Source organism: Gopherus evgoodei, unplaced genomic scaffold (genome assembly GCF_007399415.2).
Source record: "Gopherus evgoodei ecotype Sinaloan lineage unplaced genomic scaffold, rGopEvg1_v1.p scaffold_41_arrow_ctg1, whole genome shotgun sequence".
Classification (NCBI taxonomy): domain Eukaryota; kingdom Metazoa; phylum Chordata; order Testudines; family Testudinidae; genus Gopherus; species Gopherus evgoodei.
Window position 1 is genome coordinate 785,737 of NW_022060062.1, and position 22,765 is coordinate 808,501.

A 22,765-nucleotide genomic window follows, 5' to 3' on the forward strand; every position below is an offset into this window, starting at 1 on the left:
TCCTGAATTACTAACGCTTGTTTCAGGGAGGATTACAAAAACAGCCCCTGTAATGTGTTTATTCTGTGAACTACAGATATGTACCCTCCACCTTACCTGCAAAGGGTTAAGAAGTTCACACAGCCTAGCTGACACCTGACCAGAGGAACCAATGGGGGAACAAGATGTCTCAAAAGGAAGGAGGAAAGTTTCCTTTGTTTTGGTCAGTTTCAGTTTCAGCCAGAGTGAAAAAAAGATCAAGGAACCTGCCTCTTATCAGAGTAGTAAATTTATTATCTTTTGTAACTTGTCTTTGTGCAATTAGAGGAATAATCAAACTTGGGTATTCTTGTGTAACTAAGGTTTTTTGCCCAGGGGAACATCCTGGGTTTAAAATCTGTTGTCTGTGAGATCGACTTGTGTGCTCGTCTTCCAGAGATTTTTTTTCCTTTTCCTTTTCTTTTCTTTAATTAAAAGCCTTATTTTTAAGAACCTGATTGATTTTTTTCCTGTTTTTTAGATCCAAGGGAATTGGATCTAGACTCACCGGGATTGGTGGGGGGAAAAAGGGAGGGGGAAGGAGCAATTCTTCCTTGTTTTTCAGATCCAAGGGAATTGGATCTGGACTCACCAGGGACTGCGGGGGGGAGGAAGTAATTCTTCTTTGTTTTTTAGATCCAAGGGAATTGGATCTGGACTCACCAGGGAATTGGTGGAGGAGTCTCTCAAGGCTACCAGGGAGGGGAAGGTTTTTTGAGGGGAAGACAGCTTTCCAGATGACTCAGACATCTGGATGGTAGCAGTGAGTCCAGACCTAAGCTGGTAGTTAAGCTTAGATGTGTTCATGCAGGTCCCCACATCTGTACCCTAAAGTTCAGAGTGGGGGTGAGACTTATGACAGTGCCAGTGTAGACAAGCCCTTAGTGAGTGAACTTTGGCATCATCACTATTGGGAACAATGGGAGACAGTGTGAAAGAAGGCACCTTTTTGAGTTTAAATCTAATTTGCAAGCGGTAAGGCCTGAGGCTAAAAGAGATGGGTTAAAATAGCAAAGATGCTTTATATAGCAACTAGTGAAAAGTTGTGTTTCTGGGTTTGTTTTGGCTTTGAATACTTTGTCAAATTAAGGTAAAACTGAAAGCTCCAATGCTTTGCTGGCATTTGGGATGTTCGCACTGCTTCCACAGTGTGTTCCTACTCCAACTCCTATCCAGTGATATTCCCCAGAGTAAAAACTGACCACACAGATGTGTATCAGTTTGTCTCTGCTCAACATTTACGGGGTTTAAACTAAAAACTATTCCTAAAAATCGACCTAGTTCAGCAGTTTCAAGTTTTCAACATAGACTAGGCCAGAGACCAGCCAGATAGGGGAAAAAATGGGGGAGGGGAATTGTTCTGAGTTGGGAGGGGAGCTGAAGGAAAGGGGACTAAAACAAAAACAAGGAGTTTTGATGGAAATAAGGCTAAAAGGCAAGAAAATTGGCAGACTAGAAATAGCAACAAAGCTCCATTTTTAGAGCAGAAAGCAGACAGCTTTGGTTTGCATTTTTTATATATAAGCTTTTCCCAAAAACGTTTTGCCATGAGCAATTTGCAGAAATGCCAGCATAAGCAACATTCATTTTTCCTGACACTCCTCCCACCCCAAAATTTTAATTCAAGGAATTCAATCAACCAAAAATCATGTGTGGTAAACAAACATTTCTACCACTTTTATAAATAAAATCTTAACTCTAAAAGTGATTTGAGTAAACCTGTTTGACGTGACACTATTTATGGTGTTTACAGTTTTACATTTCTTTCAGTTTGGGCAATGAAAAAACCAAGCCAGTTTCACTGCCGAAATCAGTGTCAGTTTCAGGTTCTCAGTGCATGGAGATGGTAGTTAAAAAACAAATGGTTAAGTGGATTTATTTGTAAATTGTTGACATGTTTCTATTTGTCCTAGACTTTATAAGGCACTCTGGTTTGCCAAAAAAGTTGTATTTGGGATCAAATACAGGCTGGCCGACAATAAAGTTTAGCGCTATTGTTTTCAGGCCCCTTTTACAGTGCACATACAAGCCCGTGGCATCTGAAAACTTAAAACTAAAGGCCCATTTCTTACATAGTCACTAGCTTAATACTAGATGTGACAAGGCACCAACATTTTCATCCCTTTGTCATTTGACGCAGCTCAGAGTAGGTCTAGGCAGCAAGGCTGGTGAACAAATGCTGTCTGCCTACATTAGCACTCAAATCGGTTCAGCAGCAGCAGCGGTGGTGCAGACAATTCTTTAGCAAATTAAAATTTCTGGTGTGTTATATCAAACTGAAAAACAGTTAGCAACTGTACTGGACAATACTGTCCTGAAAAATCAGTCTCATTTTATTCCATCAGGGCATTGGCAGCAGCATTTTAGAGTTTTCAGATTTAAAATTTATGTCCGCAGACCTAAGACATCAATGCCAGCTAATAAATAAATCCCTTTCTCCCCCCGAACCCCACCAACTAGTGTACTGTTCCACGCCTCTCAACCATTACACTCCTACTAATGCAAGATAAGCATGTAAAGATTTAGGGTGGCCTTCCAGAATCACTGGTGAGTTGGAGAAAGGGGGATGGGGAGACTGATCTGTTTTGCTTTTGGTATTTCTAGATTCCTTTCAAGTTCTTAAGTGTTAGGTGGTCAGGTTCCATCCCATCTGGGTGCTACTTATTACTTTGCCAAGAGGCAATCCCCTCAATTTATTTCAGTAAGACAAAAAGGCATTTCCCTAATGGCCCTGCCTACCACCTCTGCGTTCCGCTAATGACCCAGGCCTGTTACTGTCAAACACCACAGTAAAGGCAACTGAGGGCATGTCTACACTACAGGATAATTTCGAATTAACTTAAACCGGTTTTATTAAACAGATATTATAAAGTCGATTGCACGCGTCCACATTAGGCACATTAATTCGGCGGTGTGCCTCCATGGTCCGAGGCTAGTATCGATTTCCGGAGCGTTGCACTGTGGGTAGCTATCACTATAACTATCCGGCCAATAACTTCGATTTGCGGCCACACTAACCCTAAATCGATATGTTAATATCGATTTTAGTGTTACTCCTCTCGTTGGGGAGGAGTACAGAAATCGATTTTAAGAGCCCTTTAAATCGATTTAAAGTGCATTGTACTCTGGACGGGTACAGCGTTAAATTGATTTAACGCTGTTAAAATCAGTTTAACAGCATAGTGTGGACCAGGCTCAGGGATTGCCTAGGCCAGGGGTAGACAACCTATGGCACGTGTGCTGAAGGCAGCACGTGAGCTGACTTTTAGTGGCACTCACACTGCCCAGGTCCTGGCCACCTTTTGTATTTTTTTGGGAAACTATTAAGCTTTTCTCCCCCTGATATCTTAGGCAAGAGCAGTGATCTCCAGAAGGAAATACAGCAGGTTTACTGCAAAGGCCCGAGACTTGGAAGTAGAATATAAAATGATAATCCCAGCTCTGATACTAATTCATGGCATTCATAAAAGTTAGTGCTTTGAGGATTTCAGATGCTCAATGGCAAAAATCCAGGGACTGATTTTCAGAGGGTCCTGAGCATCAACAGTTCCAACTGAAGTCTCACTTACACACTGTAGGTTTTCAGCACCTCTGATAATGATGTTCTAGATATCTAAAGTTAAGCATTTAAATGGAGACCATCTTTGAAAAATTCAACTTATCCTCAAAGCCTTGGTATCACCATCTGTAAAATGGGGCAAATAAAAAACATCTACCAAGAATTGCTGAATCTCTTGATTGTATTGAGAGTCTGGTTTATTAAGATCTGGTTTAAGGCCTGATTTAGGACTTTTAAATGTTTGAGTTTGGCTACACTGCCTACAAGTGTGTTATGAGATTAATATTTGAAGAGCTTTAAAAGTGGGCAGTGCTGTATAAGTGATGTGTTACTTATTACAGCTCAGGAGAAGATAGTAGTTTAGGGCCTGATTCTGTCATGTGTCTCACGCTGGCTAGTCCTTTACTTGGCAAGAAGTTCTACTGACATCAGCAGGATTATCTGCAGAGTCAGGTACTACGCAGAGAGAGTAAGGATAGCTGAACTGGGTCCTTACCTGTGTATCTGGTCAAATTCCTTTCTGCCTACCAAAACGCTTCCTGCAATTTGAAGGGGCATGGTAATTTTCTTCCACCCTTCTCTCGTATTTAGATTTGTTGTGCGCTGCTGCATTCCACCTTTCTTACAAAATGCTTTATGATCCTTGAATGCAAAAATGCCTTCATGCACATTCTGCTTAAATTCATCCGCGTTCCTATTCTGATCATTCTAATCCAAGTAGCTGACGCTTACTACTTGTCATGTGGCACTGCCCAAAACTCCCAACCATGCTTGGGGACCCATTGTGCTGGCACTGGTCAGAGTCAAACTAAGAGACAGTCTCTGTTCTGAAAAGCTGCAGATAGTTGTTGGCAGCTATACAGCAGCAATGAGGCATGTGCCACCTCCAAAACAAGATAGCTCTACAAGAGCAGAACTTTGCGCCTGTCATAAACAGATAGCTAAGGGTTTATGTTCTTTTACCTGGAAAGAAGTAACCTGAAACACCTGACCAAAGGACCAATCAGGAAACAAGACTTTTTCAAATCTGGGTGGAGGGAAGTTTGTGTGTGAGTTCTTTGTCTTTTGTCTTCTGCCTGTACTCTCTCGGCTATGAGAGGATTTTCTGCCTCCTGCTTTTCTAATCTTCTGTTTCCAAGTTGTAAGTACAAAGATAGGAAGACCATAGGTTTGTTTTTTTGTATTTACATGTGTGTAGTTGTTGGAATGTGTTAAATTGTATTCTTTGTGGATAAGGCTGTTTATTCATATTTCTTTTAAGCAATTGACCCTGTATTTGTCACCTTAATACAGAGAGACCATTTTTATGTATTTTTATTTCTTTTTACATAAAGCTTTCTTTTTAAGACCTGTTGGAGTTTTTCTTTAGTGGGGAACTCCAGGGAATTGAGTCTGTAGCTCACCAGGGAATTGGTGGGAGGAAGAAGTCAGGGGGATATCTGTGTGTGTTAGATTTACTAGCCTGACTTTGCATTCCCTCTGGGTGAGGGGGGAAAAGAGATTAGCTCTCGGTACTTCTGTTTTCCAGGACTGGAAATAGAGAGGGTGGAATCCCTCTGTTTAGATTCACGGAGCTTGCTTCTGTGTATCTCTCCAGGAACCCAGGGAGGGAACACCTGGAAGGGAGAAGGGGGGGGAAAAGGTTTATTCCCCTTTGTTATAAGACTAAAGGAATTTGGGTCTTGGGGTCCCCAGGGAAGGTTGTTGGGGGGACCAGAGTGCCCCAAAACACTCTAATTTTTTGGGTGGTGGCAGCTTTACCAGGTCCAAGCTGGTAACTAAGCTTGGAGGTTTTCATGCTAACACCCATATTTTGGACGCTAAGGTCCAAATCTGGGAATATGTTATGACAGATCCTACAAGTTACAAGTCAAATTGTGCACAGTCTCACGTGGAAACAGCTTGATGTCCCTATTTATGAAAGGAGGATGCGACAAAGATGCATGTGAATAGTGTGCTGGCATTTCCTTTGCTTTGCTGCTGACAGGAAAGTTCCTTCCTGAATAGTGAAAAGACATCACCAAGTACAACAAGGGAGAGGGTGGGGTAGAGAATAGGGGACAGTTTTTTGCCCTTCACACACAGGGGACATTGGAGAAGCAGGCACAGCTGGAAGACAAAAGGGAACATTCCCTTAGTCACATGAGTGACTTACCTGAATATCCTGGCGCCCTTGCTGAGCATCTCCTAGCAGTTGAATGGTGAGGGTTCCAGAATCCTGGAGGACACCTTGAAGGTAGAGAAAGTTATGCCCCACATGTGGTCCCGTGGTACATTCCCAGCAGATGGGGACAGAACAAGTGTCACAGTAGAGATGCGGCACCTGGAAAATGACACAGGGGAAAAAAATGGTATGACACACTAAGCTACCCACAGAAGAAAACAAGTATCTTAACCATAAGAGGTGATATTATGGGTAGTAAGTCAAGTGTTCACAACAGCCTCTACAGAGGAAAAGCGATCCCTCTTGTAAGCAGCCACTCATACATGGACAAGAATAAACTAGAAGTGTTATTATTTTCTTTGCAGTTGTTGGGATTTTATGGATCTCAATGAATCTGATGCTGGATAGAATCAAGGGACTTTGATGCGATTCAATCTGATGTGATTCGATTCAATTCAACACGGCTTTATTCAATGTGAACAAAAGGAGAGCCCCTGGTACAAAAAATCAGGCAGTGTCCCTCCAGCAAGGAGCCCCTCCCCTTGCTATTTTATAGCACATGGCACTTACATAACAAATTACATAACATGAACCTCTAACCAATAAGAGTTAATCTTTCCATATATGGGTTAGTTTATCACATGCTCATAGTTCTCCATTCCACATGCTGAGCTCACCCTTCTCCCCCTGGCCTTCTCTAGAATGTTCCTAGGGCAGCGGGCCACAGCTTGCTTCCCTATGCAAACCACATTTTATCCAAAATGAACATAAGCATACCCTTAACAAGACAGTACCAGGATGTCCATCTCACCCTTATCTCAAGAACGGAAACCATCTGCCAACACTCACCCATTTGGGTATGTCACCTATTGCACATTTCAGATAACTTTTCTTGCATATACAAACATTGCATAAACTTTCTGAGCCATTTAAATTTACTGTCCTGTTGTTGCACTGGGCACATCAAGCAAAAAAAAAACAAGGACAATCCTCTCTATTTCCAAGACAGAACATACAAGGCAAACTGGATGCAAACGCTTGCCATCATCACCAAAGGTGGTGTCGAAGTCAAGGACTGTGGCAATTCTCCTGTGCCAGCCAGCACTTTCAGTGTCAGTGGAACTTCTGGGAAGAAGCTGGAATTAGGAGGAAGAAACTGTACATTGTAAGTTAGTTACAGAATTTAAAGATTAGCCTGACCACATTTTTAAGACAAATGGAATCATGTTGGTTAATAAACCTAAACTAAATCCCAAACCCTCATTCACTCCAGAGTGAAACTCTGTATATGCCATATCCTGTATTTATTCACTACCAGTACCTGCTTGCATGTTTGCATTCCATCCAGGGAGCGCCACCTAGCCCCACTCCTGGCCTGGGCCCAGGCCCCAGATGCCGCCCCATGCCTGGGGCCCCAGTCTTGGCTCTGCTCCCACCTGCAGCCTTAGGCCCTTACCCCGTCCATGTCCCCCCTCTCTCCCAGAATCATGACCCTACTTCTGGCCCCAGCTTGGAGGAAGTGAGGGAGTGCAGGTGGGGTGGGGTGGGGGTGTGAGGAAAAAAAAGTTTGGGGACTGTTGTTCTAAGGTGATATATCAATAGGCTTTTCAATCTAGATTTAATTACAAGAGAAAAAGAATCAGTGGGGGACCACCACTTAATATGACCATGCTTACTCCAACTCCACCATCCTTTCTTAAAGTTAAGCTTTTAAAAAAAATCTAATCTCCCCCTCAGAGACCTCAACATATGTTCACTCTGCAATGAAGATGGCTAGACAGTGAAAGGCAGCTGGAGGAGGACACAGTGTAGTCAACTTCAAGATGATCTGCTAGAATCTTCTAAACCACCATGTCTCAAATTGTGAGTCGAGCCCCCAAAGTGGGTTGCGACCCCCTTTGAATGGGGTTGCCAGGACTGGCTTAAACTTGCTTCAGCCCTTGGCAGCAGGACTCAGGCTGCAGGCCCCCTGGCCTGGGGCTGAAGCCTTGAGCTTCAGCTTTCCCCCACTGCCTCCTGGGGCTTTGTCCTCCCACCCACCCAGGGCAATGGGGCTTGGGTGGGCTCAGGCTTCAGTCCCCCCACCTGGGGTCATGAAGTAATTTTTGTTGTCAGAAGGGGGTCACGGTGCAATGAAGTTTGAGAATCCCTGTTCTAAGCACAAGTTGGAAAAGGCAAAAAGTGCATTACACTTTGGAGCCAACTTCAGTTTTAATTCTTTTACCTTCATACAACTTAATGCAACATATTAAGAGGCACTTTAGCTGCACTGGTTTCTTTATTTATCTGAGCGTTAGCGTCTGCATACACCCCAGTGCACCCACAAAGAATCAGAGGGCCAGCCTGTCCCCTTTGTTACCATAAGTGTAAGGAATCCAGATCTATCTGGGTGACGGAAGGGAGCTCTGTGGGTAGAAGCACAGCACCATGCCCACCGACAGCCAACTCCACAGTGAATTAGTGAGTCAGAAAACTGACTGCCATCATTTATTATTCAGTCTCCTTCTCTGAACCTAGCCCCAAGGTTCAGGGCCAGCAGCCAACTTTCCTGTCCCTCGCTTGTTTTTGGTGGTGTTTATTTTGCTTCCCCGCCCCACCAAACAGGGCCCCCTGTGCCCAATAAATCTAATGGACTGTGATAGTTGTAGCTCAGAATAAGGTTTTGTATTGATTCTAATCAGGAATATCCAAATGAACACAGATCTTGCACCAAAACAGCAGAGATTCCAGTTTTTTCTTCCAGTAGAAAGATACATATAAGGGTTCTCTTTCAAGCAGACAAATATGTACTAAATTTGTAGAGACCCACATATAAAAGACCCTCCTAATCTGCTGCCCCCCACATAGGGTGACCAGAGAACAAGTGTGAAAAATCAGGAGAGTGATTGGGGGGGTAATAGGAGTCTATATAAGAAAAAGACCCAACAATCGGGACTGTCCCTGTAAAATCCGGACATCTGGTCACCCCACCCCCAATTCCCATTTCTGGAGTAGCAGACTGAAATCGGAAGGGTTTGGATCAGGCCTGCACAACTCGTAAAGTGGCGAGTGCCACATTACTCCAAAGGAAATAGCTGAGGGCCGAACCCCCCCAGCCCCGCGGAAACGTGCCCCACCCCCCAGGACCTCCCGGCCTGGCGGAAACACCCCATCCAGCACCGCACAGTGCTGCAGAAACAAACCCTGCTTCCCCAGCAGTGCCCCACTAAAACAGCTGTGGGCCAAAAAGGAAGGTTGGGGGTGGGGAAGTGATATTTGATTTTAAATCAACCAGGGTCTCCCAGCTGAAGAAGTGGCTGGGAGCCCTCAGGGTCAAATTAAAGGGCCCAGGGCTCCGGCAGCTGGGAGAACCCGGAGCTTTGCGGGGCTGGGGCAGGGATTTAAAGGGCCCAGAGCTCCTGCTGCTGAGGGGGGCCTGAGCCTTTGAAATCCCAGCCCCAGCCCATCTGCTGGAGCCGCAGCCGGGATTCAAAGGGCTTTGGGCTGCCTGCAGTGGCAGGGAGCCTTGAGCCCTTTAAATCTCAGCAGCCACCGGGATTCCAAGGGCTCTGAGTTGCCCGTGGCGGCGGGGAGCCCTGAGCGCTTTAAACCTCAGCCGTGGCCGGGAGTCTCTGCGGGCATCCCAGAGCCCTTTGAATCCCAGCTGTGGCTGAGATTCAAAGGGCTCTGGGCTGCCCACAGCTGTGGGCAGCCCAGAGCCTTTGAATCCCATCTGCGGCTGGCAGGGCTGGCTTTAGGAAGTGCAGGGCCCAATTCAAACATTTTTGGCGGGGCCCCGCAGGGATGACTGAAAAATAAAAAAAAAACATGTAAAAAAAAAGCCTCTCATTTCTTAGCAACTGGTTCCCTATAAAAAGTTCTGCCACAGTATGTATTTTTTGTACCAATAGGGTTACCATATGTCTGTATTTTTTTCCCGGATGGTAATTTAAGAACCAAAAAGCCTGACATGTCCGGGAAAATACAGATGTATGTTAACACTACCTAAAGTTCGTTTCTAAAAACATGGGTCTGAACTAGAAATGAGCTCTGCTACTCCCTGAGGGTGTGCTAGGGTGCACATGTCGGTCCCAGCCACTCCCTACCCTTCTCAGGGTTACTTCCCTGGGAACTGCAGGGCACCAGTGGACATGGGGCTGGCTGGAGGTGGAGGGGGGGTGGGCGCTGGATATAGGGTCTGGCTGCAGGCTGGGCAAGGGGTGTGGGGCAGGCTGGAGACGGGGTGTGGGGTGGGCTGGCTGGTTTCAGGCAGGGCCACGGGGGGGGGGTGCGGCATGGGTTGGCAGGGCTGGAGACAAAGGAGTGTGGAACTGGCTGGTTCAGGCAGGGGGGTGCGGCAGGAGTTGGCTGGAGACAGGGCAGGGGGTGCATGGCTGGTGTGGGCAGGGAAGGCGGTGCGGTGGGGGCTGGATGGAGATAGGGCAGGGGGTACAGGGTTGGCTGGAGACAGGGATTTGTGCAGGGCTGTAGGCAAGGCAGGGGGTGTGGGGCTGGCTGGAGACGGGGTGGCTGCGGGCAGCGGGTGCAGGGCTGGCTGCAGATAGGAACTGGTGCAGGCAGGGCAGGAGGTGCGGGGCTGGTGCGGGCAGGGGTTGCAGGGTTGGCTGGAGACAGGCTGGCTGCAGGCAGGGCGGGGGTGCGGGGCTGGTGCAGGCAGGGGGTGCAGATACAGGGGGTACAGCCCATCCTGTATGGTGAGTGCCCCCTCCTCTTCCCTCACCCACCAGGGTAGCAGCTGCAGCCTGGGGCTTGGGGGCTATTTAAATGGCCCGGGGCTCCCATGCTTCCACTGCCCCAGCCCTGTAAATAGCCGCGGGAGCCCTGAGGAAGTGGTAAGGCTCCAGCGACTATTTAAAGGGCCAGGGCGGTAGAAGTGACGGGAACCCTGGACTTTTTAAATAGCCCCTAGAGCCCCGCATCCCTACCCCAGGGGTCCAGCAGAGGTGCTCTGGTGGCAATTTAAAGGGCCTGGCGCTCCAGCCCCTGCTGGGAGACCCAAGCCTTTTAAATTGCCCCCTGGGGAAGCTGGGCCACCCCAGTACAGCGCACTGGCTTTTGCCAGTACACCATACTGGGGCTTGCGCACGGAGCCCTCTTAGGGGCAGCCCGATTCAGGGGAATTGGTTGAATTGGCCTAAAGCCAGCCCTGGCGGCTGGGATTTAAAGGGCTTTGGGCTCCCGGCTGCTGCGGCAGGCCAGAGCCCTATGAATCCTGGCCACAGCTGAGATTTAAAGAGCTCTGAGCTCCCCGCTGCCGCGGGCAACTCAGAGCCTTTTGAATCCCGGCAGTGGCTGAGATTTAAAGAGCTCTGGGCTTCCCGTGGCTGCGGGCAGCGCAGAACCTTTTGAATCCCGGCCGCAGCTGAGATTTAAAGTGCTCTGGGCTTCCCACGGCTGCGGGCAGCCCAGAACCCTTGGAATCGCGGCCACGACTGGAATTTGAAGGGTTCTGGGTTCCCCGCGGCTGCGGGCAGCGCAGACCCTTTTGAATCCCAGCCGCAGCTGAGATTTAAAGAGCTCTGAGCTCCCTGTGGCTGCAGGCAGCCCAGAGCCCTTTGATTCCCGGCCGCGGGCCGCACAGTTAGCCTTCGCAGGCCGCATGCGGCCCACGGGCCATATGTTGTGCAGACCTGGTTTGGATCATGATTAATGGACATCATATACATTTTTAAAAACTATGACTAATCTTGGATTAGTACAAACACAATCTGTAGAAGGATAAAAAGTTCATCTTCCATTACAGAAAAACATTCTATCATGACAAAATGTATTCATTTTATCTCATTTTTAAGAACAGAATTATGTTTTATGTTTGCCTCAGACAAGTTTCAAAAGATTTCAAGTTCTCCCACACTCAACCACATCCCCCAAAACCAAACATATGCAGCTGCTTTGCAAAAAGTTCTCTTTCTGGGTGTCACATTTCGGGGTGCCTTCCATTTATATTGTTATTTTCTTGTTTTTAAAAACCATAAGGGCAGGAAGCATAAGATTGGGTTTTTCCCCGTCTTTGAAACTTCATTTTTGCCCCACTTGAAGATACACAGATAATGAATGGGCAGGGGCAGATTGCCACGTTGTAATTTAATGGATGGGATTTTGGAATGACCTCTAAGCCATGGTAGCATTATCAACCGCTGCCCATTCATCCATGATTGCTCAATTTAAGAACAAATATTTTGTGAATATAGCCTCAGAAATAAACAGCCATCTTGTTTGGGGCGGGTAGTGTAGAGAAGGAAAATTGGAGTTAAGGTATCCCTTTCTTCCTAAATTAAAGAAAAATAATCATAATAATAATTAGGGATCACATGAACTATTTTTACTGGATTTACTGTTTGGTTTTGTAATTATTACTAGGCTGTTCTGTTCTAAAGATAGTTAAGGAATAAGTGATTTTCTTTTTAGATATTCTCCACTGTTAAAGTACTACACTCAGGAAGAGGGCGAAAATCAAATGTACAACTATAAAATAGGAAATAATTGGTTAGGCAGTAGTACTGCTGAAAAGGATCTAGGGCATACAGTGGATCACAAATTGAATGAGTTAACAACATGAAGCTGCAAAAAAGGCTAAATCTAATTTTAAAGTGCACTAACCACAATATTGTATGTAAGACATGGGAGGGAATTGTTAATTGTACTCAGCATAGGTAAGGCCTCAGCTGGAGTACTGCATCCAGTTCTGCTTGCCACACTTTAGGAAAGATGTGGACAAATTGGATTGTCCAGAGGAGAAAAATAACAATTATGAAAAGTTCAGAAAACCTGGCCTAGGAGAAAAGGTTACAAAACTGGGCACGTTTAGTCTTGAGAAAAGATGACAAAGGGAACCTGATACCAGTCTTTAAATATGTTAAGGACTGTTACAAAGAGGATGATGATCAATTGGTGTCCATGTCCACTGAAGGTAAGATGAGAAGTAACGGGCTTAATCTGCAGCAAGGGAAATTTAAGTTAGATATTAGGAAAAACTTTAACTATAAGGATACTTAGGTTCTGGAACAGGCTTACAAAGGGAAGCTGTAGAATCTCCATCATTGGAGGCTTTTAAAAACCAGTTGGACAAACATTTGTCAGGGATGGTTTAGGTTTACTTGGTCCTGTCTCTGCACAGGGGCCAGACTTGATGATCTCTTGAAGTCCAGTCTGGCCCTACATTTTATGATTCTATATACCTGGGGAGGGGAAGAGAGAGAATATGGCCCTGAAAGTATACACTTGTGGGATATTTGGCAGTCAGTGCCACTGTTAAGTCGTAAACAAGTGGTAAAGGTGGGTCTATAGGACCGTAACATTTTTCAATGGAGCAACCTTCAAACTATATTGATTTTTAAAATATATTATATGCACGTAAAACATGAGAAGGTGCTGAGCTTGGTGGAGATGATTTATTCGGGTGATTAGTTTACCTTATTGGCACTATAGAAGAAAGTGTCCAATTGTGAGCTACATTCCAATCTTCTTTAAATACCAGTGTCAGGGTTCCTTTCCCACTCTCAACTCTGAGGTACAGATGTGGGGACCCATACGAAAGATCCCCTAGACTGATTTCTACCAGCTTAGGTTAAAACTTCCCTGTGATGATGCCATTCTGGTGGGACCCAACTGAGAGTGCCAATTCAGGACCAATTGCTCAAACAGGGCAATCACAGCACAAGGCTGGGGTTTTTCCACCTCTAAGGCAAAGCAAACCAGCCAAACAAAAAGGACTTCGGTTTCACCCCACTGGCTAACCACAAGTCACACTAGCAATTTCCTTAGACACTCCAGTCTCCCAGTATCACCACCAGTCCCACTCATCCTGGGGATGAATGGTTATGAAAACCAACACCCCAGTAAAAGAAAAAGGTTCTCTCGATCCCAAAGGACCAAGCCCCAGACCCAGGTCAATATACACATCAGATCTTACCCACAAATCACGCTGTTGCCAATCCTTTAGAATCTAAAATCTAAAGGTTTATTCATAAATGGAAAAAAATAGAGATGAGAGCTAGAATTGGTTAAATGGAATCAATTCCATCCAGTAATGGCAAAGTTCTTAGTTCAGGCTTGTAGCAGTGATGGAGTAAACTGCAGGTTCAAATCAAGTCTCTGGAGAACATCCCCCACTGGGATGGGTCATCAGTCCCTTGTGTAGAGCTTCAGCTTGTAGCCAAGTCCCTCCAGAGGTAGGAAGCAGGACTGAAGACAAGATGGAGATGAGGCATCAGCCTTATATAGGCACTCCCAGGTGTAAGAACACTTCTTTGTTCTTACTGTGGAAAATTACAGCAAAATGGAGTTTGCAGTCACATGGGCCAGTTTCTGCACACCCTGCTGAGTCACAAGGCGTATCTGCCTCCTCTCAATGGGTCAGTTGTGTAGCTGATGGTCCTTAATGGGCCATCAAGCAGGCTAAGCAGAGCTAACACCCACTTGTCTGGGATCTTTCCCAGTAACACAGCACAAGTTTGAAATATAGACGTATCATAAACAGATAAGAAAAGTTAATAGCACAGAAGTACTTTATATCCCTTTGCCTATAAAGGGTTAACAAGTTCAGTAAGCCTGGCTGTCACCTGACCAGAGGACCAATCAGGAGACAGGATACTTTCAAATCTTGAGGGAGGGAAGTTTTTGTGCTGTGCTGTTAGTTTTGGTTGTTGTTCACTCTGGGGGCTCAGAGGGATCAGATGTGCAACCAGGTTTCTCTCCAATCTCCCTAATACAGTTTCTTATAGATCCAGAATAGTGAGTACAAGGTAGATAAAGCGAGTTAGGCTTATGTTTGTTTTCTTTATTTGCAAATGTGTATTTGGTTGGAAGGAGTTCAAATGTGCATTTGACTGAAAGGGAGTTCAAATTGGTATTTTGCTGAAATGATTTTAATTTGTACTTGTATACTTAGGCTGGGAGAATATTCTCAGTGTCTATAGCTGAAAGACCCTGTACCTATTACATTTTAAAATTTACAAAGGTAATTTTTACTGTTTTTTTCTCTTTAATTAAAAGCTTTTCTTGTTTAAGAACCTGATTGTTTTTTTTATTCTGGTGAGACCCCAGGGGACTGGGTCTGGATTCACCAGGGAATTGGTGGGGAGAAAGGAGAGAAGAGGGAGAGAGAGGCTGATTTCTCTCTGTGCCAGGATTACTTTATCTAAGGAAGAGTCTGGGAGGGGGAAAGAGAAGGAGGGAGGAAGGTGAATTGTCTTCTCTGTTTTGTGATTCAAGGAATTTGAATCACACAGTGATCTTCCAGGGTAACCCAGGGAGGCAAAGCCTGGGAGAGGCAACGGTGGGGGAAAGGGTTTACTTTCCTTGTGTTAAGATCCAGAGGATCTGGGTCTTGGGGTTCCCCAGGTAAGGTTTTGGGGGGACCAGAGAGTACCAGGCACTGGAATTCCTTGTTGGTGGCAGCACTACAGGTTCTAAGCTGGTAACTGAGCTTAGGGGAATTCATGCTGGTACCCCATCTTTTGGACGCTAAGGTTCAGAGTGGGGAATTATACCATGACAAGACAGTATACAGCCAATATTCATAACTTCAACTACAAAATGATACAGACATACAGACAGCATAATCATAATCAGTGACCCATACCCTGGTCTTAGACACCTTATGTGACCCCCTTTACATAGGATTTGGTGCCACTACAGGACCTTGGTTGCAAACCATGCTCTATATGGTCCCAGTTTATATCAATAACGTCACATCCCCAACACAAAATTGATGCAGGAAGGGATGACACAGACATCACTGACTGCATCCCAAGAGCTCCCCGTCCTGGGTTCTGTCTTATTACAGCTTGTCCCGGGTTTGAAGCTATATTAATGTATAACAGAAATGCTTTACCAAACTTACGTTTAATAACATGATTGAATTTCTTTACAAACTTTAGGTAAAACTTGGTTAGAACAATAGTGGATTGGATTTGCTTTTGCAGCAGGATTCCTGTATGTCTCATGTGATCTTGTCAAGAGCTAAAGAACATAGCTACTTTATTCATACACACTCTGGCAAATGTTTGGAACCCAATTAACATTAAATCAACATAGATATTAATGTTATTTACAGTGTAGGAATCTTGGCATTTAGCCATGCAATCAATATGGTAGTGTGCCTCAGTTTCCCCTTTCCTAGTGCACGTCAGGTCTGGAATGTCTTTTCCCCTGTGAAAAGTTTCAATACTGTTTACAGGCATTAACTGTGAAACATCAGTATAGCAAGGCCTTTTACTATAAAGTGTGTTCTCATGTACTGTTTTCAACACGTTCAAGGGACTTTCCAAAGGATTGGGCACATGGTATATTCTTACAATTCTTGGTAATAGCAACACATTAGTTACAAAAATCACCATTAGCAATAACAACAAATTCATTGCAAGTGTCCATTTACAATTATGTTTGTTATGCCACACCTTTGGCTCAATACCCTTGGAGTTTGGGAATTTTAGAGTTAACTTTTGGCTTCTCTTTGCAAAATTCAGTTTTCCCTGATTCCTCTTGCTTAACCACATTTACTGGCTGATGGGGTGGGCTCTCTGTGCTAACAGCTATTAGCAAGTCTTTTTTCTCCCTTCCAGCCAGGTAATTTGCATTAATACAAACACTAGCTTTTAATTTCTTAGCTGCTACCAATTCCAAGGCTGGACTCTGTCTTACAGAGATACTACACAAATTCAAAGGGTCTAAGAGTGAGAGTTTGCTTGCTCTTCCCTGCATCCTCAAGCCTTTATCGATAAAACTATTTTGCTTCGAAACACCAGTAACCCAATCTGTTCTCAGATCCTGAAGCATAGGCTGCTGACTTACAGAATTGGCATGGAGACATTCCTGTTCCAACACCATTGTCTTCCCAACAAGCTGGCCAAACCCAGGCACTTGGTCATAGGGCTGTTTAAATTCCTTAACAACTTTTATTCCATCTGAGACCGTCTCAAAGCTATCCACACTGGATTTTTCAAAAGGAAAGTCAGTGGATCCATTCACTACAGAAATTTTTTGGCTGTTAGGAACTGAAACTTCATTGATTAAATCACTTTTACACCCTTCAGTTGCAGCAAACTGCTTGCACAGATTACCCTGAGAATTTCTTTTCCCAGGAGCTTTTCTAAGCAGCAATTCACTCCTCTCAGAAATTCTGCCCTTATCCTCTTCACTTAGGGCTTGCTCTAAAGGAACACTTTCCCCAGCAACCACAGACTCTTTCTGGGTCTCATTTACATTTAGAATCACCTCTGGCCCACCAGGCAGATTTTTACACAACTCCCTTTCAGGCAAACTTACAGACTTTCTAGATAACAGGTTAGAAGCATTTTTCTTCCCTTGGCCATGAACAAGTTCAGGAATCTTTTCCTTTTTGCTACAAGTTGTCCAACTGTCAGTAGGTAACACAATTAAATCACCTTTTTGCTCTCCTTGTGTCCTGGCTAGGGTATCACCCTGATTAGACAGAATTGCTACACCCTTTTCCAACCACACATTAGCAACTGGCAAACTACAAGCACCAGAATTGTCTGATCTCTGGGATTTTGCTAAGACACTAACTGGATGCAACCTAGTTACAGTGCCATTCTTCCCAGCAGACACAAACTTAGGACCATTCCCTTCCTGGGCTTTAGCTGTATTTACAACCAACACCAAGACAACTGAACTATTCTCAACCATCACAGGCTGAAAGGCACCTTCTGTCTGCTCCACAGACAAAGAAGAGCCAGAGACACATTCTCCTTTACCAGACACACAGCTTGGGATTTCATTTCCCTTGTCCCAGCACACAGGGCTGTTCACAGACAACTGCTTGGAGACCGGGGTAGCTTCCTCCATAGGCAAGTCAATACCCCTGACAGACACAGGCACAATTCCTTCACTGTCACATATCTCCGCACAGGAAACAGGTAAGGGATAGGGACACTCATTTTCCACTATCCTTGTCTTTCCACACTGCTGACTAGACAAAGCCCTTGGCTCACAAGGCTGCCTAGGCTCCTCCAAACTTTTCCTACCAGGCACATTGCCATTTCCAACAGGTAAGCTGCTGCTTTTTTCACTACACTGACCTACTTCCAGCAAATCATAGTTACTCATTTCAGGTTTACTTTTACAAGCTGCACTAGCCACCAATCCATTACCCATTACAAATCTACCCTTTCCTTCCTCAGTTAGGGCTTCCACCTGACCATTTACTAGAATTTTCTCCTGAGAAACATTTTCCTCCCCAATGAGATCTTTTTGTTCTTGATCCAACTCCAGATTCACTTCTGAGACATTAGACAGACATTCAGAAACTTCATTCACAGACACACTGCTTTCTTGGACAGACAAACAGCTATTACCCACAAGGTTAGATTCCCCCTCTCCCTGGCCATAGCAAAATTGGTTACACACAGAAAACTGCCCAGAGTAATACGACATATCAATATAGTTATAAACTGGATTGTTAAGAGGATATAGTTTCTGCTGTTCTTCCCTTGCTTCTTTGACTTGGAGCTGAAGTCTGGCAGTTTCTTGTTGCATCTTGTGAGTCTCCTGTTCAATCCTGTGAGTCTCCTGTTGCCTCTGTCGAGCTCTCTCCGTAGCAGCCAGTAATTCCAGACTCCCCTTACGAGCTTTGTCTTCTAATTCAGCTATTTTCTGCCTTTCCAGCAATCGCAGGTCTGCTAGTTTCTGTTCATGCTCGAATTGCAGTTTATTCGCTGCCTCTTTCATTCTAATTGCTTCTGCCATTTCTGTAGTATCAGGTAAGGGCTGTGCTCCTGCCTCCTGATCAATGGCCATTAACAGATCTCTCAGTTCTTGATTTGTAGCTTTCTTTCTAACGCTTATTCCCTTTTCTGAACATAAATCTGCCAGGGCTTTTTTGTCAAGACCCTCATATGCCCTTTGCTCATCCATTGCAACTGCTCTTCAATCAACCAAACTCTCCATCCGAAATTTCAGATTTGGATAGTGTGGGGTTCTGACCCAAAGCTTAATTGACCTGGTTCTATGGAGTCTAGCACGACTACGCCACTGTGACGATGCGGTTCTGGTGGGACCCAACTGAGAGTGCCAATTCAGGACCAATTGCTCAAACAGGGCAATCACAGCCCAAGGCTGGGGTTTTTCCACCTCTAAGGCAAACCAAACCAGCCAGACAAAAAGGACTTCGGTTTCACCCCACTGGCTAACCACAAGTCACACAAGCAATTTCCTTAGACACTCCAGTCTCCCAGTATCACCACCAGTCCCACTCGTCCTGGGGATGAATGGTTATGAAAACCAACACCCCAGTAAAAGAAAAAGGTTCTCTCGATCCCAAAGGACCAAGCCCCAGACCCAGGTCAATATACACATCAGATCTTACCCACAAATCACGCTGTTGCCAATCCTTTAGAATCTAAAATCTAAAGGTTTATTCATAAATGGAAAAAGATAGAGATGAGAACTAGAATTGGTTAAATGAAATCAATTCCATCCAGTAATGGCAAAGTTCTTAGTTCAGGCTTGTAGCAGTGATGGAGTAAACTGCAGGTTCAAATCAAGTCTCTGGAGAACATCCCCCGCTGGGATGGGTCATCAGTCCCTTGTGTAGAGCTTCAGCTTGTAGCAAAGTCCCTCCAGAGGTAAGAAGCAGGATTGAAGACAAGATGGAGATGAGGCATCAGCCTTATATAGGCACTTCCAGGTGTAAGAACACTTGTCTTTGTTCTTACTGTGGAAAATTACAGCAAAATGGAGTTTGCAGTCACATGGGCCAGTTTCTGCACACCCTGCTGAGTCACAAGGCATATCTGCCTCCTCTCAATGGGTCAATTGTGTAGCTGATGGTCCTTAATGAGCCATCAAGCAGGCTAAGCAGAGCTAACACCCACTTGTCTGGGATCTTTCCCAGTAATACAGCACAAGTTTGAAATATAGACAGTATACAGCCAATATTCATAACTTCAGCTACAAAATGATACAGACATACAGACAGCATAATCATAATCAGTGACCCATACCCTGGTCTTAGACACCTTATATGACCCCCTTTACATAGGATTTGGTGCCATTACAGGACCTTGGTTGCAAACCATGTTCTATATTGTCCCAGTTTATATCAATAACGTCACATTCCCCAAGGCGCAAATTCTCCCTTGTATCTTAGATTAGGTAAACGATGCCACCAACTAGTGATTCAAACAAACATTTAGGAAGGACCACTTGGAGCCCTATCACTCTCCCTAATATCTTCCCCCCCCCCCCACAGCCCTACATCTCCTTTCCTGGGGAGGTTTGAGAATAAACAAAATGAACACAGACCAACCACCTTGGGTTTTTAGGACACCAAAAAAAAACCAATTGGATTCTTAAAAACCAGAGCTTTCTTAAAAAGAAAAAGGGTATAACAAGCACCTCATGTCAAATAACTATTATTGGGTTTTACTGTATCACAGAGCATCTTACTCCCAGAGCAGACATTAAGATATTCTCCTCTGGGTAAAAGGGTTTGTAAAAGAGATCCAAGACCAAGTCAGATATCCTAAACAACATATAACTGCACATATCATCTCATCACTGGGACATCAGTTATCAATTTACTGTCATTCCATTCGGAGTATTAAGATATGAAAAAAAAACAGTGGAAAAAAGAGTATGATACCTCATCCCTTCAAGCCAGCTTACCATGTATTCCAAAATTCTGATCAGCTATAAACTTGAGATTCAGGGACCCTTTAAGACTGTTTCTAATTTCACTATATGTGCTTTCAAGTTTTAGGGGAATCTGTTACCCAAACTATTTAAGCCTATAAAAGCAGGGTGTGCTGTGGAAAGCATATGTTCCCCACTCCCTCCCCAACCACCCCTCTCCTTTACAAAAAAGTAAATGAGACAAGGAGGGTGAGAGATACTAGCAGAAGTTGGCCCAATAAAAACTCTCTCTCACCTTCTGTCTCTAATATCCTGGGACCCACAGGGCTACAACAACACTGCATTTTTTTTAAAAAAAGCAGTACACATTTCCCATCTCACAGGTCTGACCAGAAGGCAGATTCACAATCACACTCTTTGTTTATGTGTACTAATTTCCCCACCACAAACACAAAAATTTTAAAAAATGCACCACCATCTTTTGAAGGAAGCAATGGACCCCATGACAACTTTTCACCTACTTTTAGGTTAGCAAAAATAGATGTTAGATCCCTAAAGTCAATACTTCTACCTCTGAAATGGAAAACTTTACAATCCGAAGTGAACTGTTGAGAACATTGGTGGGTCTTTTAGTGGTTCAGCGCCAATGAGACTGTAAAAGTTTATAGCTAGCGCTCTTATAGAAATCAAACCACCCTCATGGGGACGAGAAACAACTGACACCAAATGGAAGTAGAAGGGTTAGATCTCCTCTCTAGCCCGCCTTTGCTTAAGGCAGGAGGGGGCAGTTGAGACTGGAAGCCTCCCGAACAGGACAGTCGAAAGCAAACCAGCAATTCTCCCTGTCAACCAGGACACAAGTTCTTCCCCAGAAACCTAAGGCTCACCCGGCTTTCAGGCCCATCCCGAACTGCTGGTTCTGAACGCAAAGATGCTCTCGGAGTTTGCCGTAGCCAGCGTTACACAAGAGACACTTTGCCCTTCCACTCCTGATTCTGATGGGAAACCCGCCCCGGGGTACTTGCAAGGGCTAACGGCGATCGCCAACCTAAGGGAGCGGAGAGGGGACCCGCCGGCTGGGGCAAGCCCTGGCCGGGTGCAGGCGGAGGGGTCCCGCAAGGGCACCCAGCGGGGAGAAGGGCGAGCGGGCAGCCGGCGGGGGGAGGTTCGAAGGCAGCTCCCCGAGAGTAGGGGGGCAGGAGGGGTCCAGGAACGAAGAGGCAGCCCCGAGTTGCCCAAGGCGCTGGCAGGGCTCACCTCGTCACCGTGGTGCTGGCAGTACCTGGCCCGGTCGGGGAAGAAGGCGGCGAAGTTTCCGTAGGGCTCGGCGGCGGCGGCGGCGGGGGCCCGGGCGGGCTGGGCGACCGGCTAGGGGTGGGGCGCCCGGCCGAAGCGCTCGATGAAGTGGTCCATGGTGAGGCTGTCGCCCACGAGCTCTGGCCAGTCCAGGCAGCGGGAGCTGGCAGCTTTGCGCCTGTTCCAGGAGCTGCAGGGGGGCTCCCCCTGCCGGCTGTGCGGCCCCCAGAGCAGCAGCGGAGCCGGGGCGGCCGCAGAGGCGGCGGCGGGGGCAGAGCCGCTGCTGGACCAGCGGTGCCGCTGCTGGCGTGGGAGGGGAGCGGGGCCCCGGGCGCTGTGGTGCTGCTCCTCTGTGGCGGCCGCCACCGCGTCCTGCATGCTGCTGAGGAGGAAGCTGGAGGAGGGCAGCGCGTCCATGCCCCAGGGCTCGGAGAGCGTCGCCTTCTGCTCGCAGAGGGAGCAACGCCAATCGGGCGCGGGGAAGGCGGCCGCGGGCAGGCGCTGCACCTCCAGGCACTGGCAGCAGACGGCGTGCAGGCAGGGCAGGACCCGCAGGCGGCGAGTCGGGCCGTACAGCTCCTGGCACAGCGGGCAGCGCTGAAAGTCTGCCTCGGAGACGAAGCCATTTGCAAGCGGCCTGGCTGCGGGGGGCAGGCGGGCGCCTCAGCAGCAGGGACGCGTGCAGAAGCCGGGCTGCGAAACACTTGCTGGCCCCGACGACTAGTCCATGTCTGCGGGAGCTGAATCCTCGGAGCACCCGGGGTCGTGTCCAGTTCACTGCTGCGCAACAGACTCTGCCCTGCCACGTCTACTTAGCGCCCCCGCCAGGGAGCGCCCTGGCCACCCTGGAGCGAGTCCCCAGAACGAGGCTGGCTGCCACAGAGTCTGCGTGTCCCGCCTACCCCGCTTCGACAACGTGGTGGCCACGTGCCTCTTCCAGTGCGCGGCCCGCCGCTCCTGCCCCCCCTCCAGTGTGCAAGTAAGGGGTGGGTGCAAGGATTCTAGGATTAGGATTTAAGAGCTCGTTAAGAAGAGAAGTAAATACACCAAACTAGCCTTAATGTAAAATGAAGATTGCAAAAGACAGAAGAAATAAAGAAATAAAGTTTGTTGTTTTAACCAAACTCTCAAAA

The 22,765-nt window shown here is 46.2% G+C and overlaps 1 pseudogene; it reads right to left on the bottom strand.

Annotated features, from left to right (window-relative positions):
- Window positions 1–22,765, bottom strand: part of LOC115642539 — a 37,721-nt pseudogene that overhangs the window by 14,335 nt on the left and 621 nt on the right.